Raw genomic sequence first — 21,731 nt, 5'->3', positions numbered from 1 at the left:
AATCCATACTTTAGCCAAACTGGCCATATCCCAATCTTTGTATGGGATGTCCCCTGCTCCTAAAATAAAATGTTCTACCACTCCATCTCTGCCTCTCAGAGACAGATAAGTAGTGTAGGGAAGAGAGTGCTGGGTCTGGAGTCAGGAAGAGCTGAGTTCAAATCCTGCCTCAAGCATTTATTATCTGTAGGACCTTGCGCAGATCACTTAGTATTTCTCAGCCTCAGTTCCTTCATCTATAAAGTGAGGATGAAAATATTAGTACCCACTTCACAGGATTATTTTTTAGTACTTTTTTATTGCCACAGAATACTTTTTGGTGTTTCTGTTCCTTGTTGTTGTAACTATAAATTGTGAGCCTACAAGAGTTTGTCTTTGTCTTGAAAAATCAAGGTTCCATGGAATACTTGCTAACCTGCTTTTTTTTTTAAAAGAGAGATGGTCGTTGTCTTAAAGCAGTCAGTACTTGTATGGGGATGCTGTAGCTCTAACTCAGCTGGAATTAAAAAGGAGGCAACAAACAAGGCTATGGAAAAAAACAAATCACTTGCTGGTGGCATCCGCGTTGAAAAGAAGACTTTGCAAATTTCTAGACAAAGGTAAACTCCTGCGAGGAAACTCTCAGGGTCTTACAGGCCAAAAAGGGGAAGGTCATGAAAATGCCTCCCAAGAGTTCGAATAAAACACTGAATCCCGAGAGGAGCTGGAGCCTGGATATGGAAAAAGAGGGGCGGGTACTAGGGCATGCTTAGAACGGTCTCAAGTTCAAATACACTAACGTGACAGGGATAGCACTTTACAGGGCACGCTCACATCCAGGGCTCTCCTCTCCCTCAGTAGGTGCTGGCAGACGGGGAACTCAGTCGTTTTCCAATATAGATGCCTAGTCTCAAAGCCAAAACATGAGACACGAACAGCGATAGAATGAACCCTAAGAAAGTCTGCAGAGAAAATGCCCCCTTTCTTCATGGCTCTATTTTTCCTCATACTTAAAGAAACAGAACGTTTAGGGTGCCGGAAGTGGAATTCCTTGGCGGGCAGGGCGGAATGTTCACAGGCCGACTGGGCCAGTCCGCGCTTTTCTGCAAAGCTTCCACTTCTTTTTCTGCTTCTGCCGCTTCTTCTTCAGACTGAGAGCTGTGGCCCTTCCTGGTATGCATGTTGGTATCAAACATGTGACCGTCTTCTTGTGGGGAAGGGCTGTCACAGCGCGAACTGCTTCTGGAACCGCTCTGGCCTGACTCATGCCGGGCGTCCAGGAGGACCTTCTCTGCTGGGAATGGAGCACGAGGAGGGCACGCGCTCCAGACCCCCATTTTTTCCATTTCCCTTCTCGTCATGGCCTTTGTCATTCACCTGGAGCTCCATTGCCACACTGTTGAGGCCCACGGGCGGGGCCAGCGGCTGGGCTGCTCCCCCTCCTTGTTGTTGTGGTTGTTGTTTGTTGTTGTTGGGAAGCAGCGACTGCTGCTCTATCAGCGGAGACAACATGGTCGCGAGACTGGAGCGGCGGCTGCGGTGGAGGAAACTCTGAAAGTGGTGATGGCAGCTCAAATATAACGTCTTACATGAGGCACTTCATATTCATGTTTATACCTTTTGCACTGATTTATTCTGTTTCCTGTAACTTGAATATATACTCCTTTAGGAGAAGAATCTTTTTGTCTTTGTACCTTCATTGACTGGCATCTAGTAGGTGCTTAATAAATGCTTATTAAATGAATTAATACATGAGTGAATGGTGAAGACCTTTCCCAGCACGATGACCCTTTTCCTTCCCTAAACTATTTTCTTTGATATCAGTCAAGGGCTCATCCTTCACTTAATGCCAGATTTGGTGCATCAAAGATGGAATTAATTGGTTTGGCGTATGTATGTGTGTGTGTGTGTGTGTGTGTGTATCATACACACACATATAATATATATGTATATATGTGTGTGTATATATATGCATATATATGCATACATATATAATATATATGTGTATATATATACATATACATATATATGTATATATATGTGTATATATATATATATATACACATACACACACACTCAGCTGATTCTTTTGCTTCAGGCTCTTCTTCATGTGTGGCTGGCAAACATTCCTCCCTGCTGCTCCTCCACCTGTTATTCCACCTGCCATAACAAACTTTTCCTTTCTGCTTCAGGACTTGGCCCTTGCCAGTAACAACTGAAACTGGGGTAGCTGCCTAGTGCCATGCTCAGGGCACCACGACAGGCATTTCCCAGAGATATGGGAAATCCTAGACATCTGAGGTGGAAGGGAGCTTAGAGGACATCAATCCAACTTTCCAACCAAAGCAGGGATCTTCTGTTTAACATCCCTGAGAAGCAGTCACCATGGTTCTTTTGGGGGCAGTTGCACTCCAGGAAGCTCACTACCTCATAAGGTGGTTATTTCTAGACAACTCCATTTGGTCCAAAGATGCTGCTGAAATTTGCCTCCCTGTATCTTTCAGCTTGTGGTCTCAGCTCTGGCCTCTAATACAAGATAAAAGCAGTTTCTTCCTTTCTTCACTTGACAGGCTTTTAAATGCTTAAAGACAATAATCACGGGCACTCCACCTACCACCTCTCACCAAGTCTTCTCCAAACAACACTTCTCCAAGTCCTGAGTTGTATGGACCACATTATGTGGACACCAAATTTTCACTTGGGTTCCAGAAAGTCCAAGAACAAGATTCTGAGAAGGGGCTCATGGGTGTCACCAGTTTACCAAAGGAGTCCATGACCCCAGAATGGTTAAGAATCCCTTCTCTAGATGAAGTAGCAGTGACATCAACCTCTGCATGATTTGGCTATCCTTCCACATTGCTAGAGCATACTAGAGGAACCAGTGACTTCTTTTATCACTGGTTTCCCCAGTGCCCTATTGAGAAATTCAGGTCTCATATGGTTTGATATCCACTTCTACCCCATCCACCACTTCCAGTTATTTTACTGAATTGACTGGTCATACAGTTCAAATTTGGCATGTATATGGGTTTTAGGCAAAGGGAAGAGAGCAAGCACAGGCAGGCATGCAAAGAATTTGATGTATCAAGGGTACAGGGAAGCTAAGTGGCACAATGGATAGACAGCTAAGCCTGGAGTCAGAAGAACCTAAGTTCAAATCTGGCCTCAGTCACTTAAGTCATTTAACCCTATTTGCCTCAGTTTCCTCAGGAAGGAAATGGCAAACCACTCCAGTATTTTTACCAAGAACACCTCAAAAGGGTCATGAGGAGTTGGACACAACTGAAAAATGACTGGACAAACCAGTTAAAGTGGTAAAAAGCAACTTTCCCTATCTACCAAGTGAAAAATTTCTCTGGTTTCCTTATGTTCTCTTGGGTACCATTGGCATTGCCACTATTAGATGTCTTCCAACTCTGAACCAAAATTCAAGGGAGTTTTTCTCTTCTGGCTTTCAGAAGTATCTGGAAAAGTCAGATCTTGGCTGGTTTCCAATACCCTATTTGGACCTGTTGACTGTTTTGTTGCCCTAGCTAGCTCTTGCCAATAATTCCTGGGTGGCATTCAAAGAGTAGCAAGGACCTCCGGTATTAGGGAAGAGAATTTAGACCAGTGAGATTGAACTTCTTCATCTTTTGGGCTTTCCCGAGAAGTTCTCACTTTCTCTTTCTCTGTGTCTTCTGAAAGGGAGCTGTCTTCCCATCTTTCTCTGGTTTCCCTTGGGAATAGAAACTTGAGTTGTTACAGTACAGAAAACTAAATTATTGAATTAAGAAAAAAGAGATATATTACTCTTCTGGAATGAAGACAAATATATGGCTTGTAATGTAATACATCAATATGAGTAGTAAATACAAAACAGAAGTGGTATTTATATTTATAAAGATACTATGTCACTGCACAGAACTCCAGAAGAAAGATGGTGCCATAGCAATGCTTGTAACCCTCTGACAGGACCATTGGATAGCACCAACTTATTGTTCCAAAAGTGGTATAGTGCCTGAAATCTCATGATTAGAATTTGTAGTAGGAGGTATGTCCTATTCATGCCACAACCATAGGTCATTGCAATAAATATTGAAGAAAGTATTCCCTTCTTAGAATCTCCTATTTTACAATCCAAATGCCTCTGAAAGAAAGGAGGAACACATTGGATTCCTTATCATCTTCTTGTGTATTAGTTTACCAGCTTGAAATTATCTGGCCATGAAGCCAGGGTCAGAATTTTTGGAAAAGTTCAGAATACTGCCAACAGATACAAAATGAACAAAACCAGAAAACAATATGACCATGATTAAGAACATCTAAATGGCCAGGGTACCTTGTACCTTGTAGGGTCTCAGCATCATAGAATCATAGCTTTAAAGTCTAGAGAGAATTGAATTCAGCCTCCTAATTTTACAGTAAGAAAACTGAAGGTTATGTAGGCTAAGTGACTTACCCTAGGTCACACAGCTAGTAAGTGTCATAGTGAGATTTGAGCCATCTTCCTGACTCCAGTTCCAAGAGTCTATGCAGTATACGATGAATCTGGGGCTCTGGCTGTTTCTAGGTAGGCATTAGTACCTCTCCAGCAGCCCCACAAATCTTTGTCCGTAGTGGTTGTTGTTGTTGTCCTTCGTTCTCAGAAAGGACCAAAATGACATCACTGCGCCAATCAGACCAATACAATCTCAGAATGCTCTACCACAGGTTGGGCACAAATAGTTCCGTGTGAACATTTGGAGTGGATACTCTAAATGTGTGCATCCTGTGTTTCGTTTGTGCTGTTTCAATTCTGCTTTGCTCATAGCACACAGCACCTTCTCTAATGTGGGCATGCTATGCTGAGTGGTCCTGTGCCAGTGCCTCCCACATCACACAATCAATTCCAAAGTTCTTTTTTTTTTTGGCGGGGCAATTGGGGTTAAGTGACTTGCCCAAGGTCACACAGCTAGTATATGTGTCAAGTGTCTGAGGCCGGATTTGAACTCAGGTCCTCCTGACTCCTGGGCTGGTGCTCTACTCACTGCACCACCTAGCTGCCCCCTAAAGTTCTTAAGAGAGGTCTTGAGAGTGTCCTTGTATCACTTCTTCTGACCACCATGTGAACGCTTGCCCTGTGTGAGTTCTCCATATAAGTCTTTTTGGCAAGCATATGTTTTGCATGTAACAAAGTATCCAGCCCATTGGAGTTATGCTCTCTGAAGCAGAGTTTGAATGCTTGGCAGTTTAGTTTGAGTAAGGACCTCAGTGTCTGGTACCTTATCCTGCCAGGTGACCTTCAGAGTCTTCCTAAGACAATTCAAATGGAAACAATTCAATTTCCTGGCATGGTGCTGGTATACTGTCCAGGTTTCACAGGCATACAATAATGAGGTCAGCACCACAGCTCTGTAGACCTTCAGTTTGGTAGTTAGTCTAATGGTAATGGCAGGATGGAGCATGATGATGATGTTTCTGTGGGTCTTATTTTTCTTGGAGGACATATGAACTTAGAGAAGTGGCAAGGATAATAAAAGAGCTATCTTGTCTTCTTTTGACTTCCAAAGACCCTCATCAGGACTTTGACTTTCCCTCTGGCTTCAAATATGTTGGGTGTCCAGGCTTCACTCCTTCATATGTGCAATTTTCCAATTGTGTCTTACTCTCCATGACCCAATTTGAGATTTTTTTGGCAAAGATACTGGAATGGCTTGTCATTTCCTTCTCCAGCTCATTTTACAGATAAGGAAAGTGATGTAAATAGGGTGAAATGACTTGCCCAGGGTCACACAGCTAGTGTCCAAGGCCAGATTTGAAATCACAAAGATGTTTTCTTGACTCCAAGCCCAGTGCTCTATGCACCACCTAGCTTCCCAAGACTTCATGCCGTCCTGCAAAGAAACAATAGAGGAGATCATGGAAAAAAACTCCCATACTAGTGCCAGAGCTCACTTGGATGTTTCTTTCTGCTGAGCAATCCATCTATCTAACCATTGATCTATAATCTGCCTGGCCCAGTAGAGTAGAATAAGAAACAATGATGGAATTTAAAGAGGTGTGAACTTTGGTCGGAGGTGAGAAAAGAGATGCTAACTGTTAGAGGCAAAAGTCCAACGGTGCTATCCCACAAGGCAATACCTTTACTCAGTGGACATCTGTGAGTCAAGGTTGAGTCACCAGTTATTGGGGATGCTGTAGAATGGATCTTTTACAGTAACATCTAAGTCAGACTGATTGTCAGGTCTGGGTTGGACTGGTTTGCCCTGATACCTTTCCTTTTTCTTATATTTTGTGATTCTTCTTAATGAGTACCTTCTCTATATTGGTTAGTGTGTTAGATAATGAGGGTGTTAATGAGTCACACAGCTTTGCTCTCAACAAGCATGTATTTAGAGCCAGAAGGTACCTTAGGCATCATCTAGTCCAGTCCCTTCCTTTTGTAGCTATAGATACTGAGTCTTAGAGAGGTTAAGCAACTTGTTCTGAATCATATCTTGAGGAATCAGCAGAACCATGGGTTGGACTTAGTTCCTCTGACTCTAAATCCATTACCCTTCCCATTGTAACAGCTGCATCTCTTGGGATATATTTTCTAGTTGAGATGACAGGGAATATTTGGGCAAAGCTCTTGATCTTTCTAGTTTTTTATACGTTAAATGATGGGGTTCAAACAGCTGGATCCTTTTCTTCCCCAAATGCTATTAATATGTGAATCTACATAGTGAAAAAAGTTAATTAACAACAAAAAGCAGTGGGTCAAAGAGTAAATGCTATAGGAGTTTAAAGAAAAGAGAAGCTGAAACAGGCTGGAATTAGTAAAAAAAAAAAGGCTTTGAGAATAAGATGGGAATTGATGTGATCTGAAGTCTTCAGGGATGGGTAACTAGGGAGTAATTTTTTCTAAATTTAAACCTGAGAGACAGAGACAGAGAAAGAGAGGGAAAAAGAGAGGGGACAGAGACAGAGGAGAGTGAGGAGAGAAAGAGACAGGCAGAGAGATGCAGAGCTGCACAGAAAATGAGAGACAGAGAATAAAAGAGAGACAGAGATGGAAGCATTTCCATAGGCATGGCAGAAGACAAAAAGAGGATTCTATGTGAGTCTTGAATATCTATTTCATTCCAGTGGCTGATAGAGAGAAATTACATGGAGAGGACATTTCAGATAAAGCTTATGACAGACAAGGTCACAAGAAGGTAGATCTAGAACCAAAAGGGACATCAGAGACCATCTCATATTATTATCTCCTCATTTTACACTTGAGGAAATTAAAGCCCAGAGAAGTAAGTAATTACCTAAGATCACACCGGCACTAAATTACAAGAGTTGGGATTCGAGCTCAGGTCTTGTGACTCCAAATTCAGTGTTTTTCCTCACTACACCACACCAATATTGTGCTAAAAATTCCCATGGACTCTGAGTAGACCAGATTGATTGAAGTATAGGGTCCAAATAAGGCGGAGATCCATATAAGCTTAGAGAGGGAGGTTTGAGCCAGATGGTGAAGAGCCTTGAATACCAGGCTAGGCTTAGGAGTTTGGACTCTATTGAGTAAGCAAATGTAGGCTGCTGAACAGGGGAATTACATAAAGAAAATGGTATTTTAGGAAGCCATGAGGGTTCAGTCAACTTGCTAACCTAACCTACTCTTTCTCTTCAAATAAAATGGGCCAAGATTTTTAAAAATTTCCCAGTGTGCTGAATCTCTTTCAGCTCAGTCTTTTCTGGCAAGGGAGCTCATGACAGAGGCCTTTAAATGGGGAGAGCCAAAGAAGGGGGGAAGACTGGAGCTGACTACTAATGTTCCCTATTGATAGAGCCAGCAGCTTTTCTAATTAAAGATGCATGGGACTGCTAAGCACCTTCTGCTGTCAGTCACTGTAGATTTGTCTAAGTGGAGCTGGGGGAGGATGTTTCTCAGCTTCCTGGTTGAAAGATGGTTGGGAGATAGAGAGCATCACCAGAAATTGTGACACATCCCAAGATGCAAGTGGGAGGGGTATCTCCCCTTTCTCTTTTCTTGTTACTGGCTAACAATAGCTCCCCTTGAATTTCTCTGGAGAGGCTAGACAGCCTCCTGCAGAGAGAGGCCGGGATAACTTACTCTGCCAGGTTTTCACTCAAATCATTTTTAGGAATTGGCTACCACAAGATTGTTGATATGCTTCTAACGCTTAATAAGGGGCCCCTGCCCCTTATTAGGAGAGTCTCTACTGAATGACAGTAGTATACCTGTACCAAATAGGACCCAAAGTATCTTCCTTTAAAAATTTGTTACCCTCATTTCTAGCTATATCTTCCCTTTCTGTACCCAGTGAACTAGTCTTTGTAATAAAGAATGAGAGAGAGAAGCCAAAAGAGACAGGAACACAGAGAGAAAGAGAGATAGAGACAGACAGAGAAATAGTGACAGAGAATATTGAAATCCAAATTCTCTGGACCCTGCAGAGCTTGAAAGGCATCCCTGAAGTTAGATAGGGGGATGGGGAGGGGGAGGAGAGGAGAGGAGAGAGAGAAAGAGAGACAGAGAGAGAGAGAGAGAGAGAGAGAGAGAGAGAGACAGACAGACAGACAGACAGACAGAGACAGAGAGACAGACACACAGAGAGACAGACACACAGAGAGACAGACACACAGAGAGAGACAAAGACAGAGACACAGAGAGATTGAGAGAGAAAGACATTGAAACACATACAGATTGAAAGAGAAAGAGATTGAGAGAGACAGAGACAGACAGAGAGACAGACACACAGAGAGACAGACACACAGAGACAAAGACAGAGACACAGAGAGATTGAGAGAGAAAGACATTGAAACACATACAGATTGAAAGAGAAAGAGATTGAGAGAGACAGAGACAGACAGAGAGAGAGAGACACACACAGAAATAGAGATAATTAAAGAAGGTGGAAGAGGAAAAGAGAGGAGTAAAAGGAGGGAAAGAAACCAACCAAGACATCAGTGTGTGCACTGTTCCACACCCATTGTTCTCCACAGAGAAGGCAGGGGCGCATTTTCTCCTCTCTTCTTTGAGGCCAATCTTGATCCTTATAATTACACAGAATTTAGGTTCATTGTTATTGTTGTAGTTATTTACAATACCATAGTTTTAGTGCTTCTTGTTTTCCTGGTTTTGTGCTCTTCCTTGTTCAGTCATTTTTCGGTTGTGTCCAACTCTTTGTGACTCCATTTAGGGTTTTCTTGGCAAAGATACTGGAATGGTTCGCCATTTCCCTCTCTAGCTCATTTTACAGGTGAGGAAACTGAGGCAAATAGGGTGAAGTGACTTCTCCAAAGTCACATAGACAATAAATATCTGAGACTAGATTTGAATTAAGGTCTTCCTGACTCCAGGCTTCGTGCTCTATCTACCACAACACCTACCTCCCCATTGTGCTCTTCAGATTTCATCATTTGGCAAACTTTTTTCCATGCATCTATGAATCCTGCAGTTTTATTAATTTTATGACACAGCAGTTTTCCATTATATGTATATACCCTAATTTGTTTGATTCTTCCCTAACTGATGACCCAGGCAATTTTAATTTAATTGTATTTGAGTGAGGGAGGGCTGTGCAAAGTCAACAGCCTCACTTTCTCCTCCAGAGCCATCTGGGTCCAGTGGTCAGATATAGATCAGGATGACTGGAGATAGCCCAGAAATTTTAATCCACTTGCACCAAGGATCAGAACCTTTAAACCTTGGTCAGCACCATGGTCAGTGACCCGATGTCAGAGGGCAATAAACATTAGAATCTTGAGGTGATATATGTATGTAAAGAACTTATTGAGATGAGATCTTGGAAGTCATCCAGTTCAATCTTTTCACTTTAGAGATGAGAAGACTGGGGCTTTGAGGCAGTAAGTAACTTGTCTTGGGCCCCACAGCCAGTAAGTGTCTGAGGCAGATTTGGGACCCAAATTCTACATCCTATTCGCTGCAGCCACTTTGCATCTTTCTTCTGGAAGTTGTGACCCAGTATGGGGCAAGTACCAAAACTTTAACTGCCCCAGACAACTCTGGAATTTTGTAAGTTACAGAATGTGTACGCATCAGTACTAGAAGAGGGAGCTTCCTTCCTGATAGTCCTGAATACTAATGAAATCACAGATCTAGATATACACATAGACAAACACTCACACACACTCATACATAAGTGGGTTAAGAATTTGGAGGTGTTGGATGAAGGCACAGAGACTTGGATGAAGAGCAAAAAAGAGGGGGAGAGCACTAAAAAAATAGATCTGGGTTAAATCCAAAACTTACCAATGAATTTTCAGAGGGCTTCCCCGTTTTTTCCCTAAGTTGCTAGAAAGAATTCTGTGAAATAAGCAAACCATAGTACTTCTACTATATAGCTGAAGAAACAGCCTCTGAAAGGTTGTGACGTGTCTAAGATTACTACAAGGTGTCACAAAAAATCTGAATATTGTCTAAAACTATTAAAACTAATAAAAACTATTAAGCTAAAAATTGCACTAAAACATTTGGAACATCCTGTACAAAGGAGAGTAAAGGCTGAAATTGAACTCAGGTCTTCCAATTCCTAGTCTAGTGCTCTTTCTAGTACATGGTGATACCTGGCATTCTGCCCAGGGCCAGGCCCCATGAGAAAATTATAGAACAGTAGGACCATCAGAGAGCAGAGAAAGATGGCGCCTCCATGAGATCACCTAATCCAACCCATTTATTTTATAAAAGAAGAAAAAGAGACTTGAGGTAAATCAACTTACCAAAAGTCACACAGACAGAGATGAAATGCCTAGCATTCAAACCCCAGTCCTCTTACCCCTGAGCCATCACCTATCCTACTGCTCTGCTCTGTCTGTCAGAAGCTTATTCACTGCCAAGTCTTCATATTTTCACCTAAACACAATGATGCTGATGCCAGCTAGTTTCACTGAGATATATGGGAAATTTTACTGGGTGGGTAGTCTAGAGTCCTGAATTCTGGCCCTTCTTCTGTTACTCACTAGTTCTATGTCACTCAAATTGCTCGAGCCTTGTTTTCCTTATTAGTAAAATGTGAGAGTTGGATGAAAGAATAGAGGGAATAATTTTAGAATTGGAAAGGTTAGGAAGATCATTAAGCTCCATTCCTTTATTTTATAGAGGAAGAAACTGGGGTCCAAACAAGTGGAGGGACTAGTCCTGGACCACCACCCAGGACTCTCAACCCCTCTCATGGTAGTCTTGATACTATATCACCATAATGTCTAGAGTCTTTCTTTCCTCCTTCCTTCCTTCTTTCTTTCCTTCCTTCCTCCCTCTCTCTGTCTGTCTCTGTCTCTGTTTCTCTTTCTGTCTCTCTCTATCTCTCTGTCTGTCTGTCTCTCTCTCTCTCCCCCACCCTCCCTGACTCTGTCCCTCCCTGCCTGTCTCTGTCTCTGTCTCTCTCTTAGGAGGCAATCTTTTAGGGGTTCAGTGACTTGCCCATGGTCACACAGTTTGTAATTATATGAGGCGACATTTGAACTCAGGTCCTCCTGGCTCCAGGGTTGGTGCTCCTGTAATATTAATTAAGGTGGGACTTTTTTACTGTTTTCTCTTTTGGGACACTTATTTAGTCAAGTGCCCTTGATGAGTCTGGCCTTTGTTTCTTTGATTAAATTAGGAGTCTTTGATGACCTCCTTGCCTCAAGGGAAGGCCTGGTTTGCATGGGTTTGAGTGACATCTTTGTGATGCCAGAGGCTTTTAGGCCATGTGGGTTTGAGTCCCAGGTTTGTGATGATTTTAGGTCACATGGCTTTGAGTCACAAATTGTGATGACCTTTGATCCTGAACAAGATATATAAACCCAGAGGTTGGTGTTCTTCCTTGGGGCTCTCAGTCACTGGAAGAGTGGAATGGGACTCTGGGAAGCCATTTTAAGAGCTCCCCAGCTTATAAACCAATATGTTGATGCTTTCCTAGTAACTATGAATTGTGATTTGGTCTGTTTATATTGTGTATGTTTGCAATTTGTATTTGCTCTGAAGTTCAGGGTTCTGGCTTTTCCTCCTGCACTAAGTGAGTATATACATGTTTGATTAAAGTAAGATTGTTAACCCCTTAACATTTCTTTCCTTGGTAAAGAAGATCAAAAGAACCTGTGATGGCAGCACTTGTTGCTGGTTGTGCTGGGTCTTACACTCCACAACAGCTGCTAGCCCAATTGTTGCTAGAGTTCCCTATCCTCTGTGCCACCAAACTGCCGCTAGAGTCTCTTTATTTAAAAAAATTAAAGGAATTATGTGGCCTCTGCAGTAACCTTAGGAATCCCTTAGTCATCCTTCATTTATCCCCCAAATGAATAAAATATAATGATCTTGTCCATGGTTCTTTAAGATTGAATATAAAGTTTTCCTTTCAAATGAGTTCAGAGAGATATAGCCATTGAACATATTGCCAGAACTTGTCTGAGCCCTTCATTCATATTTTGGTATTTCTGGCTTGTATTGACTTATCTTGAATAGAAGAGAAGATATTCTCATACTTTTACCTAGTTCCTATGGTGGCTGTGGAAGGAAGCAACTGTTTTCTAAGATGGAGTCTCATGGAGCCTTCCATAAGTCACTGGTAGCCTTGAAGCTATTTATTGTGATTTTATTTCTCATGGATTCTTTTCTCTACTTAAATCCCATCACAATATCTCATTTCACTGAATTCTGCTTTCTGAGGTGACCTTCAGTTATCCGATAAACTATTCTGCTCTAAGATGTTCATGGTGGTTGATGGCTTAATGTTATTTGCCTGCTCAGAGCTATTTTCCTTCTAACCAGGACATTTTGGAAACTCATTGAATGAAAGTGGAGCAATAATATCCTATCTCTGAAGAAATGTGTTTCTAATGATGGAATGTTAGAGTAGCAAACCTGTGAAGGAGACTTTTGGGGGATCAAGAAAACCTCTCAAATTTCCATTACATAAGAAATGGAAGGTGGCACACTGATTGGAGTGAGCAGACTTCAGTTCAAATCCTACCTCTTCTAAATAATCATTGACATTTCTAGTGTCTTTATAATGCTTTAAAATTCTTATTATACTTTATGAATATCATTTCATTTTATCCTTAAAAAACATTGGGAGATAGGTGCTATCATTATCCCCATTTTATAGACAAAGAAACTAAGATAAGTTAAATGACTTGCCTAGGGTCACAGAGCTAGGAAATATCTAAGGCAGAATTTGAACTCAACTCTTCCTTATTTCAGGTGCAGCTCTCTATTTGCTGTGTTACCTCCCTTTGTGACTTGGGGCAATTCCCTTAATCTCTCTAGGCTTCAGTTTCTCCTCTATAAAATGAGTTAATTGGAATAGATGCCCCCTGAGTTATGTTCTAGCTCTAAATCTATGAAAATAAGTGCCTGGTGGTGTGGTGGTGACCTTGGACTTTCAAAGGCTATGGGGTAGAGGTGTCATGGGCTGGGCCTGTCTCAACTAGGTATCTTGGTAGTTTAGGGCAAAACGAGACACTCATAGGTCATTCAATAGTTCACAAAAGATTTACTTAAAGGATACTCAATCAAGATGAAACACTTAGCTTGAGTAGATTCAACTCACCTCCATGGGAAAACAAAAACAAAAACAACCTGTCTGTTTGGCAAGGCAAAGCATAGTAGCCTTGGGACATCCAAAGGCCACAGACCCCATTTGGGTAGGCTCTTTATGCCCTAAGATAGTAACTTCAACAAAGCTTGAGGCCACCAGGAAGAACTATGGAGAGGGGATATGCCTGAGCCTTTGAACCAATCCAATTTTAGGAATAGCTTTCTTGCCTTTTAGGGAAAGAACCCTAAAGAACCTAAGATACACAGGTCACAGGGAAGGTAGAGGACATCAAGGAGACATTAGTCCTGTCACAAGAGTATAAGGTCTGGCAAGTTTTACCTAGTCATAAAGGTTTCCAGTTCTGTGATTGATATAGACTCATGTTCTATCCAAGGATTGGAATAGCTAAATTCCATAAAACCCATCACAATATGGAGGTCAGCAGATGATAGATTGGTTTGCTTGGGGGAGGTGATAAGAACTGTTTATGAAGACTGTTTATTAAAGCATGGAGGGATTACAATTAGCTTCAGTGGACAGAGAGTCCACATGGATCAAGTCACAAAGTAGGGAAGTATGGCTGAGATAAAATTGATGACAACCCTATGTTGTATACCCTGGTAGCCAAGTATAACCTAATGATCTTTTGTGAGGCTATGATTGCCCTGGTCAAATAGAATGATGAAGTCAGTGCTGGAGGGCAGGGTTACTGTTCCATCATTTTCAGTTGTGTCTGACTCTTTGTGACTCCTTTCCTTTTGGGGTTTTCTAGGCAAAGACACTGGAGTAGTTTGCCATTTCCTTCGGCAGCTCATTTTAAAGATGAGGAAATTGAGGTGAACAGGTTAAGTGACTTACCCAGTGTCACGCAGTTAGTGTTTGAGGCCAGGTTTGAACTCACTGGCACTCTATCCACTGAGTGATGCAGATGTGGGGACTGTCCCTCATTTAATTGTGTACCTGTTGTATGCTTAATAAATGCTCGTTGAATTGAAGGGACGATAGAGATCCTCCAGTCCAACCATTTCATTTTAAAATGAGTAAACTGAGGCCTGTAGAAGTTAAGGTGACTTGCCCAAAGACACATCCATAAGTGAGATTTGGAAGATCAGCTATTCTGCCTCCAAATCCAGCATTATTGCCTTTTGAATTATCCTTGTCTGATTTAGCTACAAGCAGAAAGACCATCCAAGCTGCTTCTGTGTGACAAGAGGCCAGAGAGCCCATGAAAGAAGCTTATCCTTTGCCCTTTGCAGAGCTTTGATTCTGTATTTAATAAAGGATCAGGGGTTAGAATAGAAAGCTAAAGCTGGAAAGTCAGAGCTAGCATACAATGTTAGAGCTTAGAGATTGGCTTGTCCTTCCAATTCTGTCCCCCCTTCCCTATTCTAAAGCACTTGAAGAGGCTTGCCCCAGGTTAGACAGTCAGTTGGTGGCAGAGCCCAATGAGAAGGCAGGTCTCCTCATTCCCAGCTGGATTCCTTCCGGATATTTCTCTTCAGATATCTATTTCTCCTCTTTAATAGGGAAGAAGCAGCAGCTGAAACCTCCCAGCTCCCAGGCACTGAATCTCCCTGTGCTGCCAGGGATTTTGTGACTGTTTTTTATTTTATTTTTTTTTCTTCCAGTACTACACCTAGACTTGCAAATTGCCTTTTGGAATGATATATTTTTGCATATGGTGAATTGTACATCAACCGCAAGTTGTTTACAACTCTGCCACTGCCTGAAAAATGGGCTTTCTCATCAGCAATGTGCCTGGAACTCGTCTGGGACGCCTAGAAACCTGTCTTGTTTTGGGGCTGGATATTCTATCGTCCTAGTGCCGTGTGATTAATCTGGCCCACTAGAGATGAGAAAAGGCTCTTGCTATAGAAAGTGACAAAGTTTTTTTGGGTGGAAAATTGGTGGGTTATAATACTCATAATCACCCTATCTGTGGCAAACCTGACTGTTTATGCAGGATGGCATGCCAGCCAAACCCTGCATTGCAGAGGGGAATCCCTAAAGGAAGGGCCCCATTAGATACTAGAGAGGCTGTTTGTTTTATAATCCATGTAGGAGTAGGGTAGTTCTTCCTGGAATTTTTGCCCTACACATTTCCATCTAAGTTTCTGTTGACAACAGAAGAGGGAGTGAGAATGCAATGATTTATACCAATACTGTCTTACTATAATTTTATCTGTCCTCTTAATAATACTTAACATTTTGCTTTAAAGTTTGTACAGAACCTTACATAATTATCTTGGTTAATACTCACTGTGAGTATTAATTAATCTCAGTTGATATTCACTCTCTGAGACAGGTGTTATTGTTATCTCTATTTTAGAGACGAGGAAACTGAAGCAAAGAGACTTCTACAAGGTCACATGGTAAAGTACCTGTGGTAGAATTTGAACTTGTGGCTTCCTGACTCCTTTATATACTCATCCATTTAAATACCTTTTAAAATCAGTCCAGTGATGGATGAAAATGACGCTTGGAAGGCTAAATTTCTGTTAGGAAGGGGTGGAACCTGAACTATGCTTTTTGAATCCTGGATTGTGTACTTGTCCTCTTACAGGCACTTGTACCTTCTTTTTAAGCCCATCACTCCACTCCAAATATTTATATGGGCAATTGTTCCTGACCTGCGGTCAAGCCTTTTGAGCTTGTATTGGTCCAATAAGCTACAACTGAACACACTGCACTTTGATCCCAATGTAGTGATGTCATGTTGGTCCTCTTTGAGCATGAAGGACAACAACCAACCAACCACCCAAGCTCATCATATTTCATAAGATCACAGATTTGTAGCTGGAAGCAAATTAGAGACCATCTAGTCCAATCCTCTCATTTTATAAATGAAGAAAGTGAGGCCCAAAGAGGTTAAACAACTCATCAAGGCTCACGCAGGTAAGATTTGAAATGGGGTCTTCTGACTCCAGAATCAGCTGCCTCTCACACAAAATAAGGACATTTTACAAGTGAGAACTCTTGGACTACAGGATTGTATGTGTCTAAGATTCTAGAGAGGGCCAGTGAAAGAATGACTCTTCTCCAATGGATATGACTCAGGATTATGCCCCAAGACAAAAGAGCAATCATCTTACTCTGGTCTAATTCTCATCAGCATCTGTGTCTCCTAGCATCCTTACTGCCTCAGGCCAAGATCCCAGTTCTATAATTAACCCACAGACAGACTCACAGTGCTGCTTTCCAGAGGTCCTCACTTTTTTTTCCTTCTTTTATGAATTCTATATTTTATTATTTAATAATTTTTAGTTTTCACCATTGATTTCCACAAGATTTTGAATTACAAATTTTCTCCCCATTTCTACCCTCCCCCAACTCCAAGATGGCATATATTCTGATTGCCCCATTCCTCAGTAAGCCCTCCCTTCTGTTACCCCACTGCACCCCCATCCATTTTCCCCTTACTTTCTTGTAGGGCAAGATAGATTTCTATGCCCCATTGCCTGTATATCTTATTTCCCAATTGCATGCAAAAACAACTTTTCATTATCTCCCTCTTCCTTCCCTAGCCATTCTCCCTAAGAAGGTAAGCAATTCAACATAGGCCACACATGTGTCATTATGTAAAACACTTTCACAATACTCATGTTGTGAAAAACTAACTATATTTCCCTCCATCCTATCCTGTCCCGCTTTATTCAATTTTCTCCCTTGTCCCTGTCACTTTTGAAAAGTGTTTGCTTTTGATTACTTCTATCCCCTATCTGCCCTCCCTTCTATCATTCCCCCACTTTATCCCCTTCCCCCTACTTTCCTGTGGGGTAAGATACCCAATTGAGTGTGTATGTTATTCCCTCCTCAAGTGTTATTCCCTCCTCAAGTCAAATCCATTGAGAACAAGATTCACTCATTCCCCTTCACCTGCCCCCTCTTCCCTTCCAATGAACTGCTTTTTCTTGCCACTTTTATGTGAGATAATTTACCCCATGCTATCTCTTCCTTTCTTCCTCTCTCAATATATTCCTCTCTCATCCCTTAATTTTATTTTTTTAGATATCATCCCTTCATATTCAACTCACCCTGTGCCCTCTGCCTATATATATGTATATTCCCTTCAACTACCCTAATACTGAGAAAGATCTCATGAGTTACACACATCATCTTTCCATATAGGAATGTAAATGAAAGAGTTCAACTTTAGTAAGTCCCTTATGATTTCTCTTTCTTGTTTACTTTTTTCATGCTTCTCTTGATTCTTGTGTTTGAAAGTCAGCTTTTCTATTCAGCTCTGGTCTTTTCACTGAGAAAGCTTTAATATCCTCTATTTTATTGAAAATACATATTTTGCCTTGGAGCATTATACTCAGTTTTTCTGGGTAGGGGATTATTGGTTTTATCCAAACTCCTTTGACCTCCAGAATGTCATATTCCAAACCCTTCAATCCCTTAATGTAGAAGCTGCCAGGTCTTGGGTTATTCTGATTGGGTTTCCACAATATTCAAATTGTTTCTTTCTGGCTGCTTGCAGTATTTTGTCCTTGACCTAGGAACTCTGGAATTTGGCAACAATATTCCTAGGAGTTTTCTTTTTGGGATCTTTTTCAGGAGGCAATTGGTGGATTCTTTCAGTTTCTGTTTTACCCTCTGGCTCATGAATATCAGGGCAGTTTTCCTTGATAAGCTCTTGAAAGATGATATCTAGGCTCTTTTTTGATCATGGCTTTCAGGTAGTCCAATAATTTTTAAATTATCTCTCCTGGATCTATTTTCCAGGTCAGTGGTTTTTCCAAGGAGATATTTCACATTGTTCCATTTTTTCATTCCTTTGGTTCTGTTTTATAATATCTTGATTTCTCATCAAGTCACTAGCTTCCACTTGCTCCAATCTAATTTTTAAGGTAGTATGTTCTTCAGTAGTCTTTTGGACCTCCTTTTCCATTTGGCTAATTCTGTCTTTCAAGGCATTCTTCTTATTGACTTTTTGGAGTGCTTTTGCTATTTGAGTTAGTCTGTTTTTTAAGGTGTTATTTTCTTCCGTATTTTTTTGGGTCTCCTTTAGCAAGTCATTGACTTGTTTTTCATGATTTTCTTGCATCACCCTCCTTTTTCCCCCAATTTTTCCTCTACTTCTCTTACTGGCTTTTCCAAATCCTTTTTGAGCTCTTCCATGGCCTGAGACCAATTCAAATTTTTCTTGAAGGCTTTTGATGTAGGCTCTTTGACTTTGTTTACTTCTTCTGGCTTTATGTTTTGATCTTCTTTGTCACCAAAAAAGATTCTAAAGTCTGATTCTGAATCTGAGTCCTTTTTCGCTGCCTGTTCATGTTCCCAGCCAACAACGTGACCCTTGAGCTTTTTGTCAGGGTATGACCGCTTGTAGAGTAGAGAGTACTTTGTTCCAAGCTTTAGGGACTGTGCTGCTCTTTTAGAGCTACTTCTACACAGCAAGCTCTGCCACACCAGCACTCCTCCCCCAAGAACCACCAACCAGGACCACAACCCATATCTAAGCAGGCTCTGCACTCCTGGTCTCATCCACTGCTTAATTCCTCCAACCAGGTGGGCCTGGGGGTGGAAGCAACTGCAGCTGGAGCTCTGGAAGCAGCCCCAGAGCTGCACCACCTCTGCTCCCTCTGGGGCTGGGACCAATCGCGCACTCCTTTCACTCCAATCCAGCAGTTTTTCCACTCCCTGTTGTCTTTGGTGTTTGTGGGTTGAGAGTCTGGTAACTGCTACAGTTCAATGACTCAGGGCACTAGGACCTGTTGTGCCTGGCTCCCAGTCTGGTTGGTACTGGTGTGGCCCATGCTGGGCTGTGCTCTGCTCTGCTCCTACCTCTGTGCGATAGACCCTTCCCAGAGACCATCCTGGCTTTCCTGGGCTAGAGCCCTGCTTCCCTCTGCTATTACCTGGGTTCTGCAGCTGTAGAATTTGTTCATAGCTATTTTTACAGGTGTTTGGAGGGACCTGGGGGAGAGTTTAAGCAAGTCCCTGCTTTCCAGCCACCATCTCGGCTCTGCCCCACAGAGGTCCTCACTTTCTAGGAAACACCAAGACAAAACATCCCTCCATTGGTTATGTGACCAATAGGCATGCAGCAAGCCAATAGAAGCAGAGATGCCAGACTTCTAAAAGAGGGAAATTCCCTTGTTCACAGAGTCTTCTATGGAAACCTCCATTGGTAATATGGTATGGTGGAAAGAATCCTGTTATGGTAGGCAAAACTCATTGGTTTTAACCTGGTTCTCTGTAGCCATTAATTAGCTATGTGACTGAGCAAATCCTTTAGCATTTTTGGTGGAACTCAAGTTTTGCTACCTGTAAAGTAACAGGGAAACATTTTATCAGCTTCTCGGTCTCTTCTGACTAAAAACCTGAGTGAAAATCAAGAAATCACATAGCTCCAGTTCTAAAGTGATCTCTTTCTGAAAGGCAGCAAGAAGGCTGACAGATCAGCTCGCCAGCCTCAGACATAGGATTGATACTGGTTCTTTTAGATTCAGTCAGTGTAAGTGCTATGGTCTAGATGACAAAGCACACACACGCACGTGCACACTTGCGCACGCGTGCGCGCGCGCACACACACACACACACACCCTAGTTATACCACCTGTGTGTTTGCTCTTCATCCTTCTCTGTACCTATGACCTTGCAATCTCCTAGTCTCTAAGCTTTGCCAATTAATTCAACTTCCTGAGATTGTTTGGTGGTTGTAGGACTTTTGCTATAGGGGTAGGGGCTTATTGCTCACTTATTAATGGTGTCCCATAGCCTTAGGGTATTTTCCCTATTGTCAGCAATCATGAGTTTGGGCTACTAACTGCCAGGACTCAATGAAGAATGATGAAAACTAAGAGAAGGTACCCATTGTCATGAAACAGTGAGATTCTCAAAGGAAATCTAAAATCCTTTTTTTAAAACTTGTCTTTCAACTGTCTCCATGAACTCTAATGATATCCTATTCATACACACTCTAGTAACCAGGCAAATTACTGGTTTTAGGGGCAATTTGGTAGAATGAAGAGAATACCGGGCAAAGAGTCAGGAAACCCTTATTCTAATCATAAGCTCTGCAATTCTGGACCAGACATTTACACTCTCTGGGTCTCAATTTCCTCATCTGTAAAGTACCTCTATTCCCTTTACCATCCATCTGACAGGGCTGTGGAAAGGATCACATGTGATGATGGAAGTGAAAGTGCTTTGAATAATGGCAAACATCATGTAAAAGACTAGTCACTCACTATGTCAAGGATGAGCTTTAAAATACTCAGACATGTTTGGGGTATTGAACAGAAAAAGTTTTGCATTTTGTGTGCAATTGATCAATCACCAAGCATTCATTAAGCATCTACTATTTTCCAAGCTCTAGCATAGGCATGGGGGCCACAAACACAAAAATAAAACACCCCTTTCTTCACAGAGCCTGCATTGAATCCGGGGATATGTCATCAGTAACATATGCCCCATATACATGCATGCATGCATACATATATATGGCATCATTGGGTATTTTTATCATACAGAATTTGTCATATATTCCATCATAGAGTTGGAGGGTTGGTATCAGAGATATCTCCAGAAACATTCAGTGATGTTGCAAATATAGATTACATAGACACATATATGTGTGTATTACCATTAGGTGTTTCTTTGCTATGTAAAGTTGGAGGGAGCTGGTTCTGCATCCTTTCTGCTCCTTCCCCTCTGCTGGAGAATCCTGTTATGGTAGGCAAAACTAACTCGTTTTAACCTGGTTCTTTTAAGCCATTAATTAGCTTTGTGACTTTGAGCAAATCCTTTAGGATTTTTGGTGGGACTCAGTTTTGCTACCTGTAAAGTAACAGGGTAACATTTTATCAGCTTCCAGGTCTCTTCTGGCTAAAAACCTTCATGAAAATCAAGAAATCCTCCTAGGATCAGTGGAATCCTTCTAAAGCCTTAATAATTTCTTCCCTGGAGTGTAAACTATTGTTCTGTCATGCCCCCCTCCTCTTTATCCTGATTCACTATGGAGATGTGATCAGTACCACATTGTTATAGCAAGTAGCTCAGCTTTTGGTTTAGGACCAACATGGTGGTTGTTGGGTATGAACAGTCTCCTCCTCCAGAGTTTTATGGAGTTTACATCAGATAAAAAGCCAGCAGTCAATTAGTATAGCTCAGTGCCACCAGATGGAAAAACTCCCAACATTTAGACAGAGAACTGACTCTTTGGTATCATTAAAATGTCTGTGTATCTCCAGCTAACCTCTATAACTGAGACAAGTTCAGGAGACAGGAAACTCCGAGGTAAAAGAA

General features: G+C 41.7%; 1 pseudogene; it reads right to left on the bottom strand.

The window, feature by feature from the left end:
* Window positions 1-796: 796 nt before the first annotated feature.
* Window positions 797-1,491, bottom strand: LOC118857458 (annotated as a pseudogene).
* Between the last annotated feature and the right edge of the window lie 20,240 nt (window positions 1,492-21,731).

Source organism: Trichosurus vulpecula, chromosome 7 (genome assembly GCF_011100635.1).
Source record: "Trichosurus vulpecula isolate mTriVul1 chromosome 7, mTriVul1.pri, whole genome shotgun sequence".
NCBI lineage: Eukaryota > Metazoa > Chordata > Mammalia > Diprotodontia > Phalangeridae > Trichosurus > Trichosurus vulpecula.
This window is presented reverse-complemented; position numbering and strand designations above follow the sequence as displayed.